At 41.3% G+C, this 23178-nt stretch overlaps 2 long non-coding RNA genes across 2 annotated transcripts; one reads left to right on the forward strand and one right to left on the reverse strand.

Moving 5' to 3' along the window:
• The first annotated feature begins 599 nt into the window (after positions 1 to 599).
• Positions 600 to 3038, forward strand: LOC134298784 (uncharacterized). The gene is made up of 2 exons (XR_010005865.1): positions 600 to 1736; positions 2721 to 3038. It is a non-coding gene; the product is annotated as an uncharacterized LOC134298784 (long non-coding RNA).
• A 10402-nt stretch (positions 3039 to 13440) lies between these two features.
• Positions 13441 to 20107, reverse strand: LOC134298785 (uncharacterized). Its single transcript, XR_010005866.1, has 2 exons — positions 19950 to 20107; positions 13441 to 19709 (listed from the first exon to the last, which is right to left on the reverse strand). It is a non-coding gene; the product is annotated as an uncharacterized LOC134298785 (long non-coding RNA).
• Between the last annotated feature and the right edge of the window lie 3071 nt (positions 20108 to 23178).

Genomic DNA, 23178 nt, shown 5'->3' on the forward strand with positions numbered 1-23178 from the left:
CTTTAATGAATCTTAAATAGAAAAATAAAATTGTGCAACCATTCCATCTGGAGAAGATACAGCCATTCCACCTGGAGAAGATTGGCTACTGAAAATATACAATTTAGTGGAAATGGATAAATGCTGATTAAAAAACTGTAAGCAGGGAGTTTAATAAATTAATTTGCATTACAATTTCTGCATCCACAAGTATCAACAGAACCAGGTTTCATTTACCCACACTTGACAAAATACGTTATCTCTAGCATTTTCTGGGTCCTCTAGATGATTCTGTGGTGGGCTTCCATCAGACATTGATCATAGACTTAGACTGGAGGACCTAGTGATGCTTAGAGAGGTGTCTTCTCTAGGATCTCCAGCATGACTCTATGGTATGCTTCCACAATAAGTTGTTTATTCAATAGCATTCACTATTACCTTCTATTTTGCATATCTATGTGCAGCCTCCGGTGGCTCAGTGTGTTAAAGCACTAAGCTGCTGAACTTGCTGACCTAAAGGTCCCAGGTTCAAATCCGGGGAGCGGAGTGAGCTCCCGTTGTTAGCTCCAGTTTCTGCCAACCTAGCAGTTCGAAAACATGCAAATGCAAGTAGATCAATAGGTACTGCTCCAGCGGGAAGGTAACAGCGTTCCATGCAGTCATGCCGGCCACATGACCTTGGAGGTGTCTATGGACAACGTCAGCTCTTCGGCTTAGAAATGGAAATGAGCACCAACCCCCAGAGTCGGACACGACTGGACTTAATGCCAGGGAAAAACATTTACCTTTACGTTATGTGCAGCCCTGGAAGGTATCCTCTGAGGATACAGGGGCTGTACTAAATTTCATTTGTTTGCCACTCTTCTTCTGGAGTGAGACCCAAGGTAGCTTTCTTTTAGTGCAAAGGAAGTAATTTCCTCAGACTTAATTGTTTTAATGCTCCAGTCCTGATAATGTTTCCATGTCTGAACTATCCATTCACTGTTGTTCTTCCTTCAAATGTTCTGAATAGTTGTGTATAGGGGAACTTGTTTACTATTCAAACCTTTTGGTACCAGTCCAAATTTTGCAGCCTCCATTTCTAAAAAAAAAAGTAACGCAGGGCTGCAAACTGTCCCCCTCTGTTAGTCCCAATTACATATGCCTGTAAGTTCTCCTCTTATTTCTTTGGAGCTGAGCCTTGTTTCAGGAAGGCTTGGCTGAACTTAGCAAACCTTACTAGAGGGGGAACCCTTCCCTGCAATCCATTTCAGGTCTAAGCCCCTTTGATGTCACAGCTGGCTCAAGTCATCTCATTTCCTCCAGCTCAAAATGTGAAGCTGATGCAAAATGCTGGCAAGGCCTCTTTCCCTTCCCTTCTCCTTGAAATGTAGCCAAGTGCACTGTTTGATTTGGCCTGCACTTATCCTGAACGTCCAGCTCAGCTTCGTTTTACTAGTCAGCGCCTGATGCTTCTAGGTCCAGATCCAGCCAGTAAGGGGACATCAACTTCTTATGACTTTTTTTCTTGCAGCAATAAAACAAAAACGGCTCCATCTGTTTCCATTTTTGTCCATTATGGGTTTTTACTCCATCCAGCTCCAAAATTAGTACATCGCCTTCATGCTGCTCCCTATACTTTTTTTTTTAAATGGCGTTTGCAGTTACATCAGAAGCAGAAATGGATGGAAGTAGAGAGCCTGAGAGATGACACTGGAGAAGTTACAGAAGGTTGCTTCCTCACCGCATCTTAGCAGATCCAAGCTGGAACTGACAAGGTTTGTCAGACTTCTCCTGATGTTTGCTAAAGTTGTTGACTCTCTCCTTCTACAAGTTATGGTACTTTAAAGACTAACACATTTTTACTGGGCATAAGCATTTTAGTCAAGAAAGAGAGCGTTTTATGACATACTTTATTTGCATCTGTTTTTGTATGCTGTTTATGTAGTGTTTTACATTTTACTGCAAATATATTGTTTTGGCAGCCGCCTTGGGTCTCATTCTGGGAGAAAGGCAGCATAAAAATGCAACAACCAAACAAACAAAATATGCTTTTGCACACTTCATCAGATGTGTGGAATGCATTCATAGCCTATGCAACTGTTTACATGGGCTGGCATTCATGAAAGCTTCAGGCCAAATTCGATCCAGTGAATGAAAATACATCCTGCATATCAGATATTTACATTACGAATCATAATTACAAAATTACAGTTATGAAATAGCAATGAAGATTATGTTATGGTTGGGGATCACTGCAACATGGGGTCACAGCTTGAGAACTACTGAGGTAGTATAAGACTTTTTTTTTTTGTTATTGTAAAGAATTAACCAAGTTTTACCCATTCTTTGTTGTGGGGATCAGTCCTCAGACAGATCCATTATAATTATGTTTGTGTGTTTGTTTGTTTGTGTAGTGTGCTGCTCTGTTATTTTGCTAAAAGGAGAGATTGCGAGCCTGCCCGAATGTTTCTGATGGCCTATCCTTTCTTATGACTGAGCAATGAATACATTTAAATGTGCCGTTTCTAGCAGCAAGAACATGAAATATTCATGGAAACATGTGTGTGAATGTTGCCGCTTTCTCACTTGAGTTGACATTAGGGTTAGGAGAAGTGGTCTGGAAAAGAATTAGACGTGACCTCAAACTTCCCTTGGTATCTCAGCTAAAAGGAAAGCCATTCCTTTTTAAAAAAAAAGATGAAAGATGATAAAATAGGAAATTCAGGCCAAGATTTTTTTTCTTTTTTTCTCTCACACAGATTTTGCAGAAAGAGATTTCAGAAAGTTCCTGAGCACAATGAATGGAGGGAGCTAAACAAGCTAAGCCAATGTTAGTTCTGGGATACATCTGCACTGTTGAATTAATGCAGTTTGATCCTGCTTTTACTACCATGGCTCAATGCTATGGGATCCTGGGACCTATAGTTTTTCCAAGATATTTAGCCTTCCCTGCTGAAATGGAATGAAGAGAAAAGTTATCCCCAAATGTGTCAGCCTTGTGTTTTGTTGCAATATGGAGCTCTACTTGAAAGCAGTAAGATGATATCCAAACTTACCCTATAAAGAAGTGAAATCTTTCCGTCTTCTATTGGTTTTTTCACTGGTCTTTTAAAAAAATAGATTAAGGCCATCCACCCTAAATTCTAGAATCAACAGAAGAAGGAAAAACTCTGAAGTTAGAAGCTGTAGTGGTACATCCCACATCTTTTCTCCATTTGAGTTTATTACGGGAAAATAATGGAATCGATCTGCTCAGTTGTTTTTGGCCCCCAGGGGAAAAGCAAATTGAGAATCTTTTGTGATGTCCCTGAGATGGTAAGATTAATTTAATAATCCTGTTTTGTTATCTTTCTCCTCCGTTTCCTTGTACTCTGGCTAAGTCAGAAAGGCTCCGCTTCTCTAATTGAAATCCATCCGTGGACTTGAGTTTGTCCCTGGTTACAGGACTTGCGCCGTAATTGTTTGTTCGGTGGAGAAATTAATCTTTTCGGAGCAAGGCAGACCTAATTACCAATCCCAGTGGAAATGGCTGGGTTTGCTGCTGCTGCTGGCATGCCCAGCTGGCAGGAAGGGCAGGCATGGCATCCAATTAATCCTCTTGGGAAACAGTTTGAATCTGCTTCTTATTGGATTCAACGACACATCTATTTTAGAGCCCAGCATCGCAAGAATGTTGGAAGACGTTATTGCAAAAATGTGGCAAACCAACAGTAAAGCAGGAGTATCATCTTTGGCCCCATCTATGCTGCCATATAATGCAGTCCCTGTGCCCAGCTATGCTTCACTGGTGTCACCACTGGCATGTATGGCTGGTCCCCTGCCAAAGAGGCAGGCTTATGCACCCATGTGTGGCTAAGGTGCTGTGCCAACCCAGCATTTTTAATGCCAGTTCATTCTGCATTTTGTGCCAGTGTGGAAGGGCCTTTTGGTAACACTTCCTATTGCATGAGGCTGTGCCCAACCTGTTGCTAGTCTGCCATCTCCTCACAATAAACCTGTCTCTGCCAATTGATGAGAAATAGGCCCTGATCATGCCACGGTCCTATCATTTACTTTATGCGATGATCCTGATGCACTTGTGTGAAGCATGCTGGCACAGAAGTGACATCAGGGAAATGCATTATTTCTCATTTTTACTATTTTCTTTACTTCTGAATAAAATTAGTTATACAAAAGTGACATCAGTGTGCAAAGATAGTCCTCTTCTCTTGCACTCCCATTCGCAGTAGTTCATTCATTTGATTTTTTAAAAAGTTGACATTGCAAAATTGCTTGCATAAATAGTTTAAAAATCCCCTTAACAGATCAGCGGAATGGCAGGAAAGTGGTGTCAGGATCATAACACAAAGTACTGCCATTGAGCCATGGAGGAGTGAGTTGTCGAAGTTGTGCAACTATGGAAATGTGCAATAGCAGAAATGATCATCCTGATAAGCTGCTACTCTTCCTAATGGCTTGAATGCTGAAAGACAGCAGATAACAGTTTCATGTGATAAAGTCCTAAATGAGAGACCCACAACAACAAAACAACAACAGCAATGTTAATTCTTTCTCCCCTTTCCATGGTACTGAGGATCATCTCTCCCTGGCAGGGACTACCTAAGACAGTTTTTAGAGGCAAAGAATAAACTGGTCTTGAAATTGGAAAACCATTTTGCATTCCACCTTTGTCTTTATTGATGACGCTTGCATCAGTCTGAAAATGTTACAGTCCCAAGTCACACAGCCTAACAACAATTTGTGACTGGCTCAGGCTGCTTAAATGATCTTGGTGTTCGAGCTATACTTTCCAGACAATCTATCAAGCGAGGAAACTATTGACAGTCTAGATGTCAAATAATTCTGATAATGATGATGATGATTTGAATGTTTTATGAAGAACATTAATCAATAACGGAATCTATATAGTTGTTTCAGTGTTTGGTCATACATTTACAAACTGCTTTGATTATTTTATATTCTGCATTTTATACTGAAAACGAGAAGCTGGATGAAAATCCTTTGGCTGAGACAAAAATCAACACCTTTAAAGAGCTGTTAAAATGTATTTTATAATTGTAGTTTAATTGAATTGTTTTGACAATTGATTTAGTTTAAGTCTCTCTTAATTTTATATGTTTTTAACTGCATTGTTAACAACAACAACAACAAAACAACAACAACAACAAAACAACAACAACAACAACAACAACAGCGGGCAACATTTTAGTAACATTTTTAAACATTTTTGTAACACTTACGTAATCCTAATCATGCAGGGGTGAGAATGATGTGGCTATCCAGATTTTCTTGTTTTGCAACTCCCAGTAGTCTCTGTAAGGATGGTTAATGCTGAGGAAAGCTGAGATGTGCACTATAATAATAATAATAATAATAATAATAATAATAATAATAATAATAATACTTAATTTTTCTATCCCACCACTATCTCCTCGAAGGGACTCGGGACGGCTAACATGGGACCAAGCCCAAAACAGAAACAAAATGTGACAAGTTAAAACCAATATAAATAACTAAAACAGTATCATCATAACATTCAGATATAAAAACAAGTTAAAACACAAAATACAATATAACACCATAGTGACCAAGTAAGGGGAAAGGTAATAAAAAACGAACATCACCATCCATGGATGAAATGGTGGTGGTCAAGTCAAAAAGTGCATTATCTGGAAGGATGCAAGATTCCTGGCCACATTTCATGAGGACTATTAAAATCCTACAACAATTGGAAGGGCTTTTTTTGTTGAATTCTGAACTAATCAGCTGGTAGAGACAAACAATAAATAGAGGGATAGGAGAGAAAAAAACTTTTATTGGTCATAACTGCAAGAAGAACACACTAGTCTCTTGTGAGGAGGTGGTAAAATACAAGGAGGCATCCTATTGGGAAATGACTCTAAACTGACATATAAGTAGATTTTTTTTATTGTGGTAAAAGCAACTTGAGAACATACTGCAAGTCGTTTCTGGAGTGAAAGAATTGGCTGTCTACAGAGATGTTGTTTCACCCACGTCTTCACAAGCTAGAGCTGACAGATGGGAGCTCTCGTGGATTTGAACCGGCAACCTTCAGGTCAGCAACCCAACCTTCAGGTCAGCAGTTCAGCCGGCACAAAGGTATAACACATTGCGTCACTGTAGATGAAGTTGGATTGTATTCTCAGAAGGGGAACAAGGATATATATAGCCATGCCATTGGGACATTGTGCAAACAGTGCCAAAATGATGAGCAGGAAAAGCATTTTCTGTGCAGAAAACATATTCACTAACAAGAAAACACCTTTTTGTAGGTGCAGAATGTTTTTTGTGTGCAAAAAAAAAACCCTGTCGAGAATAATTCCTTTAAAACATTTCAGGATGTTTAGCTGTGACGAAAAATATTATGGATGCATATTCACTTCTTCACCACAGTGGGAAGAAAACTACAGTAGTTTTTCAACTCTGCATGAGAGGACAAAATAAATGAGGATTTACATCTCTAAGTTTAACCTTTTAGCGCTGAAGGGCAATTGCTTCCTTGGCTTTCTTTGACTGCTGCAAATGAAAAACCTTTGGAGAATTGGCTAATTTTTGCAAATGTCTTATTTTGGTCATGGAAATAATCGAGGAAATCTCAGTGTGGGAAAAGGTGAAGTTGACAAACATTCTTATCCTTAGGCAGGAATTCCATAAATCTCCTATTTTTGATGACTTCTACTATGCTCCTCCATTTCCATCTCATTATTGCTGTATATTTATTTTCAACCCAGAGAGACAGACAGAGGAAGGGGAAAGAGGTTCACATGGGCTGAGAAACTGCTGATGAAAAAGCTTATCAAAGGGGTCTGAAAAGGCTTAAAATCTACATTTGCCTCCCTTGAGGAGGGAATTCCACTGTAATCCATATGATAGAAAATGCTTGAACACATGTAATGCCAATTATTGCCACCTGCTCAGTCTTGTCTCTGTTATAACACTCCTGGGACAGTTACTCTGATGGGGCCTGTCAAAAGAAACGTCAAGTTTGCTCCTTGCACCAGATGCAATCGCTCTTCTCCCGTCTGCCTCCTCCGACTCAGAATCCCATGTGAAAATACCACTAAGCCTTTGGGAACAGGATACCAGGAGGGGCAACTTTGGGGATGTCAGATTGACAGTGTGGCTATTTTATACCAGCCTCACCACTGCAGTCATCCCTTTTTCTCGACTTACCTAAAACAAAGAATGGGAAGATTAATCCATTTCTGTGCTGTCTAGTTTTAAGCCTCTGATGGGATCATATGTTTTCTTTTAATTAAACTCTTTTCTGATGTTGGTTGATCTTATGAAATTAGTGGGAAACAGCTGGGGAAGGAGAAAGGGGCAGAGAAGAGAAGAGAAGGCTCCATGCACCACCACCACCACCACCACCACCATCATCATCAAAACCACGGTTAGGTAAATCTGTAATCAGGGGCGGTTCAACCATAAGGCAATTTAGGCAGTTGCCTCAGGCGCCATCGTTTGGGGGGCGCAGTTGAGGCACCTCTTGGGGCCCCGCCAAGTGTCCAAAAGCCAACTTTTTGTTTACGGGGTTTATATATCTGTGGAATGTCCTTGAGGCAGGTGTGAATGTTGTAAGTGGCCACCTTGATTAGCATTGAATAGCTTTGAAACTTCAAAGCCTGTCTGCTTCCTGTCTGGGGGAATCCATTGTTGGGAGGTGTTAGCTGACCCTGATTGTTTCCTGACCGGAATTCCTCTGTTTTCAGAGTGTTGTTCTTTATTTACTGTCCTGATTTTAGAGTTTTTTTTAAGGGCCAGATTCCCTTTCGGTGGCCTTTTAATTCCTATGGATTCCTAAGGACCCTCAGGGCTCTTCCACACAGCCATATAACCCAGAATATCAAAGCAGAATACCCACAATATCTGCTTTGAACTGGGTTATCTGAGTCCACACCGCCCTATATCCCAGTTCAGTGTTTGGTGCTAAATTCGCAAATATAGTAATTCCTACTTAACATTACCATGTATTGAATTGCTTTTTCTGTCAATTTGTTGTAAAACATGATGTTTTAGTGTTTAATTTGTAAAATAATGTAATTTGATGTTTAATAGCCTTTTCCTTAATCCCTCCTCCTTATCCAACATTTTCGCTTATCCAACACTTTTATTTTTCAGTGATTGGTTTGGGGGGGGGGTGGTGTGTGCCAAAATTCTATTCGCTTACCCTTGAAAATCACCTAGAGCCAGCCCTGTCTGTAATTGGTTAAACAAATGAACCCTGCAGATGCTCACCAATGCGTCTTCTTCATCCTGGAAAGAAGTGACGAGTGGAGTGCCACAAGCAGGGTTCCGTCCTGGGCCCGGTTCTGTTTAACATCTTTATTAATAACATAGATGAAGGGCTAGAAGCCCCTTGAAGTTTGCAGATGACACCAAATTGGGAGGGACAGCCAATACTCCAGAAGACAGGAGCAACATTCAAAATGATCTTAACAGATTAGAGATAGGATTGCCCAAAACTAACAAAATGAAGTTCAAGAGGGACAAATGCAAGATACTCCACTTAAGCAGAAAAAATGAAATGCAAAGATACAGAATGGGGGATGCCTGGCTCAATAGCAGTAGAATCATAGAATCGTAGAGTTAGAAGAGACTTCACGGGCCATCCAGTCCAACCCCCTGCAAGAAGCAGGAAAATCTCATTCAAAGCACAAAGTACATGTGAAAAAGATTTTGGAGTCCTCATGGACAGCAAGTTAAACATGAGCCAACAATGACATGCGGCAGCTAAAAAGCCAATGGTATTTTGGCCTGGATAACTAGGAATATAGTGTCTATATCCAGGGAAGTCATGCTTACCTCCATTCTGCCTTGGTTAGACCACACCTGGAATACTGTGCATAGCAATTCTGGGCATAGCAATTTAAGGAAGATGTTGATAAGCTGGAATGTGCCCAGAGGAGGGTCTGGAGAACAAGCCCTATGAGGAGTGACTTAAAGAGCTAGGCATTTTTAGCCTGCAGAAGAGAAGGTTGAGAGGAGACATGATGGCCATGTATAAATATGTGAGGGGAAGTCATAGGGAGGAGGGAGCAAGCTTGTTTTCTGCTGCCCTGGAGACTAGGCTTAAAATACAGGAAAGGAGATTTCACCTGAACATTAGGAAGAACTTCCTCACAGTGAGAGCTGTTCAGCAGTGGAACTCTCTGCCCTGGACTGTGGTGGAGGCTCCTCCTTTGGAGGCTTTTAAATAAAAGCTGGATAACCATATGTTGAGAGTGCCTTGATTTTTCCTTCCTTTTTCCAGGGGTTGGACTGGATGGTCCACGAGGTCTCTTCCAGCTCTATGATTCTATCTTCTGATAGAGTTATATTCCACTTCTGGTATGAAATTACTGTTGTGTGCCTTCAAGTCATTTCTAACATTGAAATTTCCTTCAGGTTATATATAGAAGTGTATATTAAAAATAAATGGATACCATCTCCAGGTTTATGCATGTATTGTATATGCAAATACAATTACTTTCCTGGGATATTCCTGTTTTTTTGCTTCTTTCTCAGGTCATTTTTGAATTTATTCTGAATTTATTTGGGTGTTGTTTCTGGGCTTATCTCCTTGTTGTCAGGAAGCTGAGAGCAGTATTTTCCTTTCTCTTATGATTCACTCTGCAGCCTTCCTGATCGTCCCAATCTGAAAAAGCCCGGTGGGAAGATTTAGCTTATGACATCTTCCCCTGGGCTTTGAAGGAAGGATTGCTTGAAAGAAGCTTGTATGATATGGATTGTAGCTATTGGAGTGGGAAATGACACCATTCCCCCATAAGAATTCTCCCCTCTCCTTAAATTTTCCCATCAGTCTCCAAATGTCTAACATTGCAATAACTTGAGAATTTTTGCAATACCGGTTAGGCACCCATATTAAAAGGGCAGAGACATTTAGCAAGGGAATATGAAATGCAGCAAATGGAAAAAAAATCTACCTGTAAATGGTTTTCAAAATCTGACTTTGTGCAATGCCAGAAATTTGGGGGACTGTAGGAAAATGTTATTGGGGGCAAAATTCATTTTGGACTGGAAATGCCCTTGTCTCCTCTCCCTCATTCATTCAGGATATTTTTCCTGTCTTTCACTCACACACAAACACACACAACTGAAAAATACATTTGAAATAAAAAAAAAGTTCAGATCTGGTGGGAAGGCTTCCCAAAGCTTGGCCCCTCTTTTCCCCAAACCTGGATACAGGGATTAATAACTTGTGAATCAGTGATGAGTGATCATTCAAGTAAAAGGGCAGAAACTCCTGGGGGGTTCACCAACAAAACCAGACTTTATTATAACAATGAAGTAGAGTGTAAAATGGATATGCAATAAATCACCGAAACGTATGTTAATCAGTCCTGTGAAATCAATATGCCACAGCTATGTCTTTGTTAGAGTCCAACTCGTTCTGAGTTGCCTCCCCACAAATGTTCATGAGATCCCATGGAGTAAAATAAAGAAATGTAAAAGCAGGAAAGAAGATTAAACGTTTGAGCATGACAGGATGGGTTGGGAAATAGTCTGAGGGATTTTAATAAGGATGGGCATTGACAGGAAACAAAATGAACCAGAGAGCTGGAAGAGACCCCAAGGGCCATCCAGTCCAATCCCCTATCATACAGGCAAACACAATAAAAACATTCCCAATAGATGGTCATCCAGTCACTAATTAAAAACCTCCAGAGAAGGAGACTCTTCCACACTCCGAGGCATTATATTCTACTGTCAGACAGCTCTAATGGTCAGGAAGTTATTCCTAATGTTTAGCTGAAATCTCTTTTCCTGCAATTGAATCCATAGCTTTATGTCTTGATCTCCTGAACAGCAGAAAACAAGCTTGCCTTGCCTTTCCCTCAGCTATGGGCCCAAAAAATGTGGGGTTTCTTACCCCAACCCATTCTTTTAGGTTGGATTAATAAAGGGTATGGAATAGAATAACTTTATTGTCATTGTACATGGCAGAACGAAATAAAATGCCATCCGTAATCACATTATATACATACAATTATGTGTGCCAAGTTTGGTCCAGATCCAAGCAATACAGGAGCCTTTGTGGTACATACAAACCAATGAACCAAGGAGCATACATACATACATACTTTGACACACACATAGATAGATAGATAGATAGATAGATAGATAGATAGATAGATAGATAGATAGACAGACAGATAGATAGATATGGAGATATAAATATGACCCCTGTATCCACAGAGTATATGTTCCTGAACTTTGTGTGGGATAATAGCCACAGATAATAGAGAATCCTATTGAAATGAAAGCCATCCATAGGGTCATGCTGGATGAACTAGAAAATAGGAGCCTCTGGTGGTCTAGGGGATAAAAGCCTCATGACTTTAAGGTTGGGTTGCTGACCTGAAAGCTGCCAGGTTCGAATCCCACCTGGGGAGAGTGCGGATGAGCTCCCTCTATCAGCTCCAGCTCCACGCGGGGACATGAGAGAAGCCTCCCACAAGGATGGTAAAAACATCAAAAACATCCGGGCGTCCCCTGGGCAACGTCTTTGCAGACGGCCAATTCTCTCACTCCAGAAGCAACTCCGGTTGCTCCTGACACGGGGGAAAAAAACCCTAGAAAATACATAATTTGTTGGGTGTAGATAAACAAAACCATATCAGTCCTGTGGAAACAGGGGTTGTACTGCACATTTAACCCATTATTTGTAACTGGTTACTTCAGAGATTTGACTCATTTGGTTGGCTCCTGCTCCAAGTAAGTCTTGAGGCGGGCAGACTCAATCGGCTTCATTTCCCCTGTAAATGTAGCATAGCAGAGTGACAGCCAATCCTTCACTCGTAATCCATCAAAAGGGCACTTGTAGCTCCAAGATAGAAAATGGGGCAAAGAGCGCAGGAGAGAAACAGCAATCGTTGCCAGATAGATACTCTTGCAAAGGAATATGCTGAAATTTGTCTGTCTGGATATGATCAAGCTATTGAAGCATAGCACAGTCCCCGATGATCAAGCCCAGGGCTTTTTCACTTCAAGGATATTTTTGCACTAACAATTGTAACCAGAGACCATTAAGTCTTGAGGGCGAGAGGAAGACAGGGGAGAAAATAGAAACGCAAGTTACGCACTGGTAAGCCAAGATCGTTTTAGTGCCAAACTGGTAGAAAGATCAGAGCAGAAAGCAGCAGATGTTCATAACACCCTAATTCTGTTGGGAAGATAGAAAGGGTGTGTGTTGCTACACACCTCCACATGTTCTTCTTTGGTTAGTAATCTAGGAGGGAGGGCGGGAGGGCCAAGAAATCCCACCCTCTTCTTCTGAATGAATAATTGTCCCCAAGGGTAGCATAGTAAAACACTTTTGTAGCATAAGGGGAAGATCAACAGGCGAAGCATCACTTCCCCATCTTTCTCTCCCACCTAAGAACAGGTGCTTAGAAATCTACTTCCTCATTCCCCTTCTCCTTAATTTTTTGGTTTCTTTTTGTGCGTATCATATTTACTAGTGGCTTCCATGTCAATGTAGTAGTGGATCTACTTTAGGTTTCGGTAAAACCTTAAAACCACTGTTTTGAAACATATTTTGAGAAAAGAGTCCAGTATCGTGGGGTACATTCGGATGTAAATTTAGTACAGCCAAATGTCACTTTAACTTCCCTGTCTCAATTCTATAGAATCCTGGGAGTTGTAGTTTGGCAAGGTACCAGCACTCTTTGACATAAATGGCTAAACACTTTGTGAAACAACAATTCCCATGATTCCATAGCACTTAGCCATGGCAGTTAAAGTGGTGTCCAATTGCATTAATCCAACAGTATAGATCAATTCTTGGATAGCTCCTTTACAGCTTGGACTGCACATGGAAGACATCAATCAAGAAGTGAAGTCTGCAATGTTTCTCAATTTTCTGCAGACTCTGGAAGCAAAAAGAAAAAAACTTTAGTAATTATTTTTGGGAATCTGCTGTTCTTCCTTCCATTTCTAACAGCATTAGAGCTACCACAAAGAGTTATTATGTCCTAGAACAGAATGGAAAGTCTGTTCCTAGTCCTGAATGGTTTTTAGAATAGAATTTTGGAGTAATAACATTTAATCACTCACCGAAGGAACAAATCTGTAATAGAAAATTGTATAACGTTTTTCTGGCTTGCTTTCTAGTTTTGAAACAATGGCTTTACTCCCAAGCCACTTGGATTTTTAAATATTAGGAAATCAAACAAACAGGAAGACCTGGCATCCGAGATCAAAGTCTTGCATGGGTTATCGAGAGCTTCCTGCATGTAATCTGTCACCTTCCACCACATTAGCATTGTTGAGTTCTAAGCAGAAGTGATGGGAGGTATTCCCACTAATTGCCACTTGTGAAAAGATAATTATATTCTGTGTCTCAGATAATGTACTGTGGCATTTGCAACTAGCTAAGCACAGCCCGGGTGACCTTTCCTGTTGTCAATTCAGGGTTGAGTGGTGCGGAAAAACAAAGAATAATTGAGCCATGGCAAGAATGAAGGCAGAGCCTTAACAGTAATTTATTTGGGCATGAAGAACTGGTTAAGACAGAGTAACTCGATCAGGAGAAGATGAGTAAATCAAGGGTTGTCAAAGCACCAGCAAAAATTTCAAGAAGCTTGGATGAAGCAAGAGTTCTCAACTTCTTCTGGTCCCAACATGGACTGGAGTCTGCAGGAAGGCAGTTTCCTTTCTCCTCTTCCACTAAAGTCCCATTATCTCATGACCTGGATTCTGGATGGTCCTAACATTAGCCAGCATTGGGAATCATTGGTGGGCCTCCAGAAATTGTTAGACTTCAAATTCAAATATTCTTCAGCATTATATGTGCTGGCTAGGTCTGTTGGGAGTTGCAGCCAACATCTGGGAGGATGCATGATTCCTATGTTGGATAGATAATGTATTGTTAGACAAGAATGTAGTCTTATTGTGTAAAACTGTGGAAAATACAGTTCTAATGGATATGTGGTCACATACCTGCAGAATGGTTAAGTGGGTGGTGATGTATTAATTAGGGGACAGGCTGAGTCATAACCATGTGACATTCATGACAAGGGTTGCATCATACATTTTTGTCCCTGGCTGATGACAAGCAAGCATGGCAGAAGATGCATGTTCTCTCTCTTGCCATGAGAAATCTCTTGCTGTACATCTGTTGCTGATATCTATTGCTCATGAATCTGTTTGCCTACATATTGTATATCGCTGTATTGACTGATAGGTGATCGTCAGGGATCTTGATCTCTGTATGTCAAGATTAAATGCCTCCTGTGAGTTTGGATGAAAATTGAATCAGAGTTTTTCTAAACAGTGATCAGCACAAGGTCAGACGGTGCAGTTACACTCTGCTGACAACTGATAAGCACTCTGCTATGTATGGGTTTAGTTTGGCTTGCCCTGAGGCATCCAATCTAGTGTGCAGCATATGCAGGGAGGAAGTGATTGGAAAAACTATAAATCATGCACCTATCCCAACTCGACATCCCACATGTGCCACTGGATTTTAAAATATTATACAATAAGAAAAATAACAAAAAGAAGTCATTGTTATAGGATCTTTGTCATGAAAAATCTTTGTTCTTTCTCAATATGTCCCTCAAAGCTTCTTGGGATTACAGCTTCTAGATGTCTTAATTCTGGAGCCAATTCCTAGTTCTGTTGCATCAAACCCTGGTTATATAAGGCAGTGCTACTCAAATTGGTGCCACTCTGTGAGCCATCAGATACTAGTTTATGGCAAGTATTCAGGGGGAAAAGGCATGGATGGAAACTGCTTGATTATGCTTCTGGTCAGAAAAACAGAGGCAAAACACCACTCTGTCATGATGATCCAATGTGATAGGCAGGAAATAGGGGGAGGTGAGCTTCTAAATCTTCCTAAGAAGGTTTACATTTGGAGGGATTCCCCCACTTTCTCAACAGACCAAACTTGAGTCAGCAGCACCCATCTGATTTCACTTAGCTGTCCTCCTGATAGTCGTGTCTGAAGTGGTTTCTTTCCACTCTGCCTGCTCCTTTATAAATCATATACCAATCGCTTGGCCCCCCACACACAGATTCCCCATTTATGAACTCAGAGGTGAGCTAACCACAGCTGGATCTTGGAAGCAGTCCTGGCTTGGAACGAACAACAGCTGTCAGCTGACTCACCATTCAGCCTCATTTGATTTCTCAGGAATCCATGGCTTTCAGAAATTTAGATCAGGGTGTGGAAGATTTTGCTGGCCATATGGAGAACTAGTGAAAGATGCTTCCCACTTGAGAAGTGGAAAAAGAAAGGGAGAGAGGATGAGAGAGAATTAGATTGGTAATCACCTAGAATACCGTGTCCAGGCCTGGGCACCACAAGTCAAGAAGGACATTGGCAAACTGGAACATGTCCAGAGAAAGACAACCAAAATGTTCAAAGATCTGGAAGCCAAGTCCTATGAGGAACAGTTTAGGGAGCTGGGTAAGTTTATCCTGGAGATGAAAATTAAGAAGGGACATGACAGCATTTTTTAAAAAATTGAAGTGATGTCATATTGAAGATCAAGCAGGTTTTTCTGCTGCTCCAGAGACTAGGACATAGAACAAGAGAATCAAATTACAAGAAAAAGAGAATTCACCTAACATTAGGAAGAACTTCCTGGAAGCAAGATCTGTTAAACAGAGGACTATGCTTTCTTGGAGTGTGCTGGAGTATCTTCCTTTGAAGTTTTTTTTTTCATGAACAACTGTTGGGAGTGCTTTCATTGTGTATTCCTGCATAGTAGCAGTTGAACTAGATGGCTCTTGTAGCCTCTTCCAGTTATACCAGGCCCGGCCCAACACGGGACGCTAGCCACGCCCCCGCGTTGGGCGCCATGTTCCCAGGGGTGCTATTGAGCCCCTGGGAGGCGTGGCCACACTTGGCCCCGCCTCCGGCGTCCTGGCCCTGCCTCCCGCGCTGTGGGAGGCAGGGCCGCGCGATGCGGGAGGCGTGGTCAAGTCTGGCCCCGCCTCCTGCGGCGCCTGCCGTAGGGACAGGGTGCCCGCCGCGGGAAGCGGGGCTGGCCACGCCTCCTACGCTGCCCCATGCCGTGGGGGCGGGGTCAGGGCACCCGCGCGTGGTGTGGGAGGCGGGGCCAGATCTGACCACACCTCCCGCGGCGCGGTGGGGGGGGCGCAAAATTTTTTTTGCATACCCCTGAAGATTCCCTTGGGCCGGTCCTGAGTTATACACTTCTATATTTTTAATCATGTCATTGTACTTTCTGTTCATCGCTGGCTTCAATGCACTTGTTAATTCACTGGGACTGGAGAAACAACCTCTGTGCATTCCTTATTGTATAATGATGAGTAAGTACATTGACAAATACACAATTGGTTGCAAAATGCCACTATTCAACAGAAGTGTGGTGCTGTGCAACTACTGTATAATTATACCAATGTAGATTTAGATCTCACAAACCGTGGGGAGCTCAGCCCTTATTTTAGGAATCAAAAGAACCAGAGAGTTTGGCAGGGGGGGGGCATTTGTGGGAGAAAATGTAATTTATAGGTTTGTTGGATTATCCTCTGGTCTGCTGGAGTTTGCCCATTTTCTCTTTATGTCTTCTTTTTCATTCATGCAGTTGTTTTCGACTCTTTGTGACCTCATGGACCAGTCCACACTAGAGCTTCCTGTCGGCCGTTGCCGCCTCCAGGTCAAGCCAGTCACTTCAAGGATACCATCCATCCATCTCACCCTTGTTCAGCCTCGCTTCCTTTTTCCTTCCATTTTCCCCAGCATCATGATCTTTTCCAAGCTTTCCTGTCTTCTCATGATGTGGTCAAAATACTTTAACTTTTCCTCCAATATCCTTTCCTCCAGTGAGCAGTCGGGCATTATTTCCTGGAGGATGGACTAGTTGGATCTTCTTGCGGTCCAAGGCACTCTCAGGATTTTCCTCCAGCACCAGAGTTCAAAGGCATCTATCTTCCTTCGTTCAGCCTTCCTTATGTTCCAGCTCTCACATCCATAGGTTACTATGAGGAATACCATTGCTTTAACTATGCGGACCTTCATTGCCAGTGTGATGTCTAGGCTTTTCACTATTTTATCGAGGTTGGTCATTGCTCTCCTCTCAAGAAGTAAATGTCTTCTGATTTCCTGGATGCAGTCTTCATCTGCAGTGATCTTCACGCCTAGAAATATAAAGTCTGTCACTGCCTTCATGTTTTCTCCCTCTATTTGCCAGTTATCAATCAGTCTGGTTTTCTTGGTTTTCTTGATGCTTAACTGCAGCCCGGCTTTTCACCATATTTATTATACTGGGTCAAAACTGTAACCTTAACCAAGATTTTGTGTCCACACCCTCCTAGCTATGTCTCCTGATGTGACGCCTCAAAACCTATTTTAGAAGCCAGGCAGTCTCATTTACGTAGGGATTCCCAAAGCTCTGATGAGTGTGACTATGAGTGAAGAGGCATCTGGTCCACTCCTGGCAGAACAGCAGTTTACAGATCAGATCTGTTACTGAGAATCAAACTGTTTTGCTTCTGGGAGAAGACTGGCTGCTTTTTCACTCACCACTCAGCACCTCAGAAATGCCTGTGTTGGCAGGGCTGGCTAGCTTCTGAAATAGGTTTTGTATTTTGAATTCTTTGGTTGTTGTAATGGTATAATGATCGTAAACATTCCAAAATTGATGATGCTGTAAGTCCAGCTTCCTACACTGTAGGTGCTGAACAGAATGCTATCCAAAATTTTAGTGGCAGCCTCTTCAACTATATGGCAGCTGGGTACAACATGATCCTCTTTATATTGGGAATAGTTCTACATAATGAATTTGTCTAGTGCATTTGGATGAGAATTGTGTTCCAGAACATCATTAATCCAAAGGTACAAACATCGTTCATATTAGAATTGGGAGGGTTTTGAAAATCCAAATGCAAGTGATATTGAAACTTTGGGAGCTGTCCATCCCTACATAATTATTCTTTAGATGACTGTATTGATGTTTGGATTCAGATGCAGTTTGTAAACATTTGAAGGAAATTACAAGGAATTGAACTGGACCAGAAAACAACTTTCTTATGGGAAAAGACTGGAGTGGGAGATAGTCCTCTATGAATTCTGTAAAAGTTACCGAGTCAAGCTGTGCTCCTCCACTACATCTTGGGGGGAAAATGGACTATAGCTTCTGGCTGGGAGATCCTGGGAGTTGTAGTCCAAAAGTAACTCTTCCAAGCTATTCTTCTCCTCCTGGTAATCAATCACCACCACCAATTCTTTCCTTATCATCATCATCATCCCATTAAGTGAAATTATCCAATTTGTGGTCTCTGTGATTACTAACAAGAGCATGCACGTGGTTTTTGCTTTCCCATCATTGAGAGCAAAACCACCAGATTCTTTTGTTTTTTTCTTTATGGAGTTATATGCAAGTGAATGGGCATGACTGAAAAGTATGGATCTTTGAAAAATGTCCACAAACGCAGTTGAATTCACTTACTCATACACCAGGGTGAGCATGCCTTTCAACACATGGATTGTGGTGGGATTTACTGAGCCTGCTATTGCGTCTTGAAAGGCTGTATCTCAAAAGCAGTATCTGTGTAAAATCAAGTATGTTCCATGCAAGTACCCACAGACAACTCCCCCCAGATTCCCACAAAGTAGATGTACGTGATGTAAAACCAGGGGAAGAAATTACAGTACAATAAAATGAGCACTTACTTTACTCTGCGTATTTCTCTTTCACAATGAATTTCAGTATTCCCCTGCCAAGGAAAAAGCTTCAGTTTTTCCCCAAATAGGGCCAGACTATTAATAACTCTCAATTAGATTTCTGTAATGTACATAATGCAGCATGGTACAGCAGTTTGAGTACTGGACTATGGCTCTGGAGAACATGCTTTGAATCCCCAATTGGATATGAAAAACAACTAGATGACGTTAGGTAAATTACACTCTCTCAGCCTTAAAGGAAGGCAAAGACAACCCCCACTGAACAAATTTTACCAATGAGAGATTGGTCTTAGTATTGCCATGAGTCAGAAAGGACATGAAGACACTCAAGAACAATAATGTCATAGGACTCCTCTTGAAAAGTGTTCAGAAGCTACGCTTAGTGCAAATTGCTGGACATGAGCTTCAGAGACCATGTGTTGCTGATATTGAACCAACTGCAATGGATTACAGTTTGATTCTGAATTCAGTTCAAAGCACTGGTTTTTACTCACAAAGTCTTAAATGGTTTAGGGCCAACCTGTGGGTCCCCAGGTGTTTTGACCTACAATTCCCAGAAATCCCAGCCAATTTACCAAAACATCTGGTCCAAAACATCTGGGAACCACAGGTTGAGAATCACTAATCTAAACTAAAGTGATAAATGCCATCCTCTATTAACAATGCCCTTCAACATTCTACATTGGGCAAACAGGCCAGTCTGCATCAGTGGATAAATTGATGTATATAAGGTACAGGCAAACCTAGAGTTACAAACATCTGACTTACAAACAACTCATTGTTAAGAACCAGGTTGAGACAACGGGAACTAAGAGAAATCTACACCTAGGAAGGAAAAATAACTCCTGGAAGAAGTATCCTGGGGGAAAAGGGATCTCCATTGAAGCTTTATCACCAATCCTTGTTTCCACAAGTGGCTGGAATAACACTTAAAATACACCTGTTCCAAATTGCCAAAAAGTAAATCTATCTTGTACATAACTTGGGGTCTGTCTGTATTAGGAACTGGAGTGCACAAAACCCTGTTGCAGAACCCTTCAGTCTTCCTGGGCAGTCCATCTCTGACCTTAAAGAAACAGACAAAATTACAAAGGGAGATTAGAAAGAGAGGCAACAGAATTGGAATATATCCACAAACTCCAATCTACTGACAGTAAATTGCACAGAGACAATGGTTTCCTGGAAAACTGCCCATATTATAACACTATTTAAGATATAGAACAATTATCACATCTTTCCGATTCCCAGCCAGCATCACATTACATTTCAATAACCCCTTCCACCATTCATATGGTTAACAACTCACCTTGGCTTTAGACAACATCTTTCCTCCTGCCTTTGTGTCCCCAATTACCATAATTAAAACAGAACTTGTCACCTCATCACCAGACACACAAGCTTTGCATTTCTAACACTATTTACACACACAAACACTCAGCCTGCTCATAAATGTCTGTTGCTAGGCATTTCACTCCATGAATCTGAGTCTAGGAAAGCTTACACTCTCCTCTTCTTTCTCTCAGTTAGATACAAAATCCCTTTGCATACTGATCCAGACAAACACAGTTGTGCCTTTGAATTCCTGATTCAAACTGTAATCAGACCATTTCATGCAGTCTCTGGGTTGTAGACAAGAGAGGTCCTGTAAGTTTGTTCTTAAGTTGAATGTGTGTGTAAGTTGGAACAGGTACATTTTTAAGTGTACCTCCAGGTAAGTTTTTTTTCCAGTTGTGCATATACTGTAACATAAATAATGGTTAGCACCCTGTAACATTTATTTTGCTGCCTGTGCCCCTCTCACTTCCTTTAGTCTCACCACTATTCTTAACTATGAGTAGTTTATAAGTTGGATGTTTGTAACTCAGTGACTGCCTGTACTATCACATCATATGGTTCAGTGTCTAAAAATCGTGACTTACCAGGCAGCAGCTACTGCAAGTGACGGGGGTTTGTTCTCTTGGCAATTTGGGTGTGATATATTAACAATTCCACCCATCTTGTGGCTAAGACCAATTGATTTGTTGGGAAATTGTGCGGGCTTTTTAAAATTTGGCCACAGATCATTTTGTTTGTGTGTTTGGAAAAGGCAAAGTATATAGGAATTTGGGAAGGAGGTGCAGTGCAGGCCTTTTTGGGGAAGCATGTTATCAGAAGAAGCCAAAATCATTTTGAAAATACTGCCATGCTTTCAAGAAGGCATTTCTGGACCTTGTCTACCTCACACCTTGTCTACCTTGAAAATAAAATATGATTTGTACCAGCGTATAGTTTTGGTGGAGCCCTCCGTGGTGCAGCGGGTTAAACCACTGAGTTGCTGAACTTCCTGACCGAAAGGTTGGCAGTTCGAATCCTGAAAGCGGAGTGGGCTCCCGCTATTAGCCCCAGCTTCTGCCAATAATAATAATAATAATAATAATAATAATAATAATAATAATACTTTATTCTTATATCCTACCCCATCTCCCCGAGGGGACTCAGGGTGGCTTACAAAGGGACCAAGCCCAGCAGCCTAATAAATACAACAGTAAAAACAAATCCAAACACAACAATAAATACATCAGAATAAAACAAACAGCAACAACAATTTCCTAGCAGTTTGAAAACATGCAAATGTGCTTCTGCAGGAAAGTAACGGCCCTCCATGCAACCATGCCAGCCACATAACCTGGAGGTGTCTCCGGACAACGCTGGCTCTTTGGCTTAGAAATGGAGATGAGCACCAACCCCCAGAGTCGGACATGACTAGACTTAATGTCAGGAGAAAACCTTTGCCTTTACCTATAGTTTTGGTTTTTCTTTAATTAAACCCCAAGATTGTTTTAAAGTAGATTATTTGCAGAAATTGTCAGAATTTTCCCCTAAATCTAGATGGTGGTAGAGATCCCACTTTATCTCAGTGTTATCGTGTTATGCTATTCTAGCATGATATAATCTCTACACTGAATACCACCATAGCAAAATAAGTATGAGAGACAGTGAATACTTACACCTGTGACCACATTGCACAGCACATAATGTGCAATGTACAGAGGAGTTCAACAATGCATATTCACACATGGAAATAGGTAAGTTCTTCTCTTTTTGCAATGCTTTCATACTTGGAACTCTACCCTCACCACTGTCAGCTAGTTATGTGCCTTCTGCATTCCCCACCCCACCAACTCTGAATGCACAATACAGCTTTCACCAGTTTGTGTCACCAACAGGATCCCAGTCAATGAATGTGTATTGCTCTTTCCTTATACCAGTCTTGCAATGAGTCTGAGGATCATTTTTCTGCCTCTGAGATCTTCCTGGAACCACACAAAGTCCCCAAAATGCTGGGAAAAACCAAGAATCTAAACTAATTGGCAACAAGTCCACATATGGTTGGTAGAAATATGTGTTGTACAATGGCAATCCATTTATAGATCTGGCTTTTAGTCTAGTCACAAAGTTAGCTGCCTGTTCCTGCTGCTTCAGCAAACTTGTGCTGCCAAAATTGGTACCTTTCAAACTCTGGGTTTCTCCTTGAATGCTTTTAAAGCTTCTGCAGGGATCTCTGCATCCTCCCGCTGATATAAATCCCTGTGCCAAAACTCACTTTCTCTCTTGTGTAACAGGAGTCTAATTCTTCCAACTGTGCCTCTATCAGTCTTCTATAATGACACAGTTTTCCCCAACTACACATTTGGTGTCTGGCTGCTTGCAAAAAAGAGAAAAACCGAGAAAGAAAATCTCAGCCTCTCTCTTCTGAGAAGTGAACAATTTTTACAGGACTGAGAATTGAAAAATAATAGTAATCATGACATGACGCCTAGAAGTTGGAGCCATTTTGGTGAGTCAAAGTGCATGATCCTGGGGCCAGCTTTGATAAGGCCCTGCTTCAACACATGGTGAGTCTACATTATAGAATTAATGCAGTTTGATACCACTTTAGCTGCCATGTCTCAATGCTATGGAATCTTGAGAGCTGTAGTTTTACAAGGTCTTTAGTCTTCTCTGTCAAAGAGTGCTGGTGCCTCACCAAACTACTGCTCTATGACCCCAAGGCATGGAAGTGAAAGTGGTGTCAAACTGCATTAATTCTACAGTGTAGATGCATCCTTATAAAGATAAAATTATAGATTTGGAAGACACCACAAAGACCATCCATGCAGATTTTCACAATTACTTCATTCCCAGCAGATGGTCACCCGGCCTATGTTTAAAAACTTTCAGAAAAGGAGACTCCACCACATTCTGAAGAATCATTGTAGAATAGCTCTTGCCATCAGGAATCAGTGGAATCTCTTTTCCTGTATTTTGAATCCATTGCTTCATGCCTAAGTCTTTAGAGCAGCAGAAAACAAACTGGTTCCATCTTCAATATGACTTCAAGTGAATGTTGCCAATGATCATATACTTATCTACATGCAGAAGGGTTGCCCATTGCGGTTGAAGTCTTTGCTGAGTTAGAGATATTTCTTGGCTTTGGGTTGATTTCTTTCCAGTTTCCACTTTGGTCTTTCATCCTACCCAACCAGCCTTAAATCTCATGTCACTAAAGGTTAACA

Source organism: Anolis carolinensis, chromosome 4 (genome assembly GCF_035594765.1).
Source record: "Anolis carolinensis isolate JA03-04 chromosome 4, rAnoCar3.1.pri, whole genome shotgun sequence".
Classification (NCBI taxonomy): domain Eukaryota; kingdom Metazoa; phylum Chordata; class Lepidosauria; order Squamata; family Dactyloidae; genus Anolis; species Anolis carolinensis.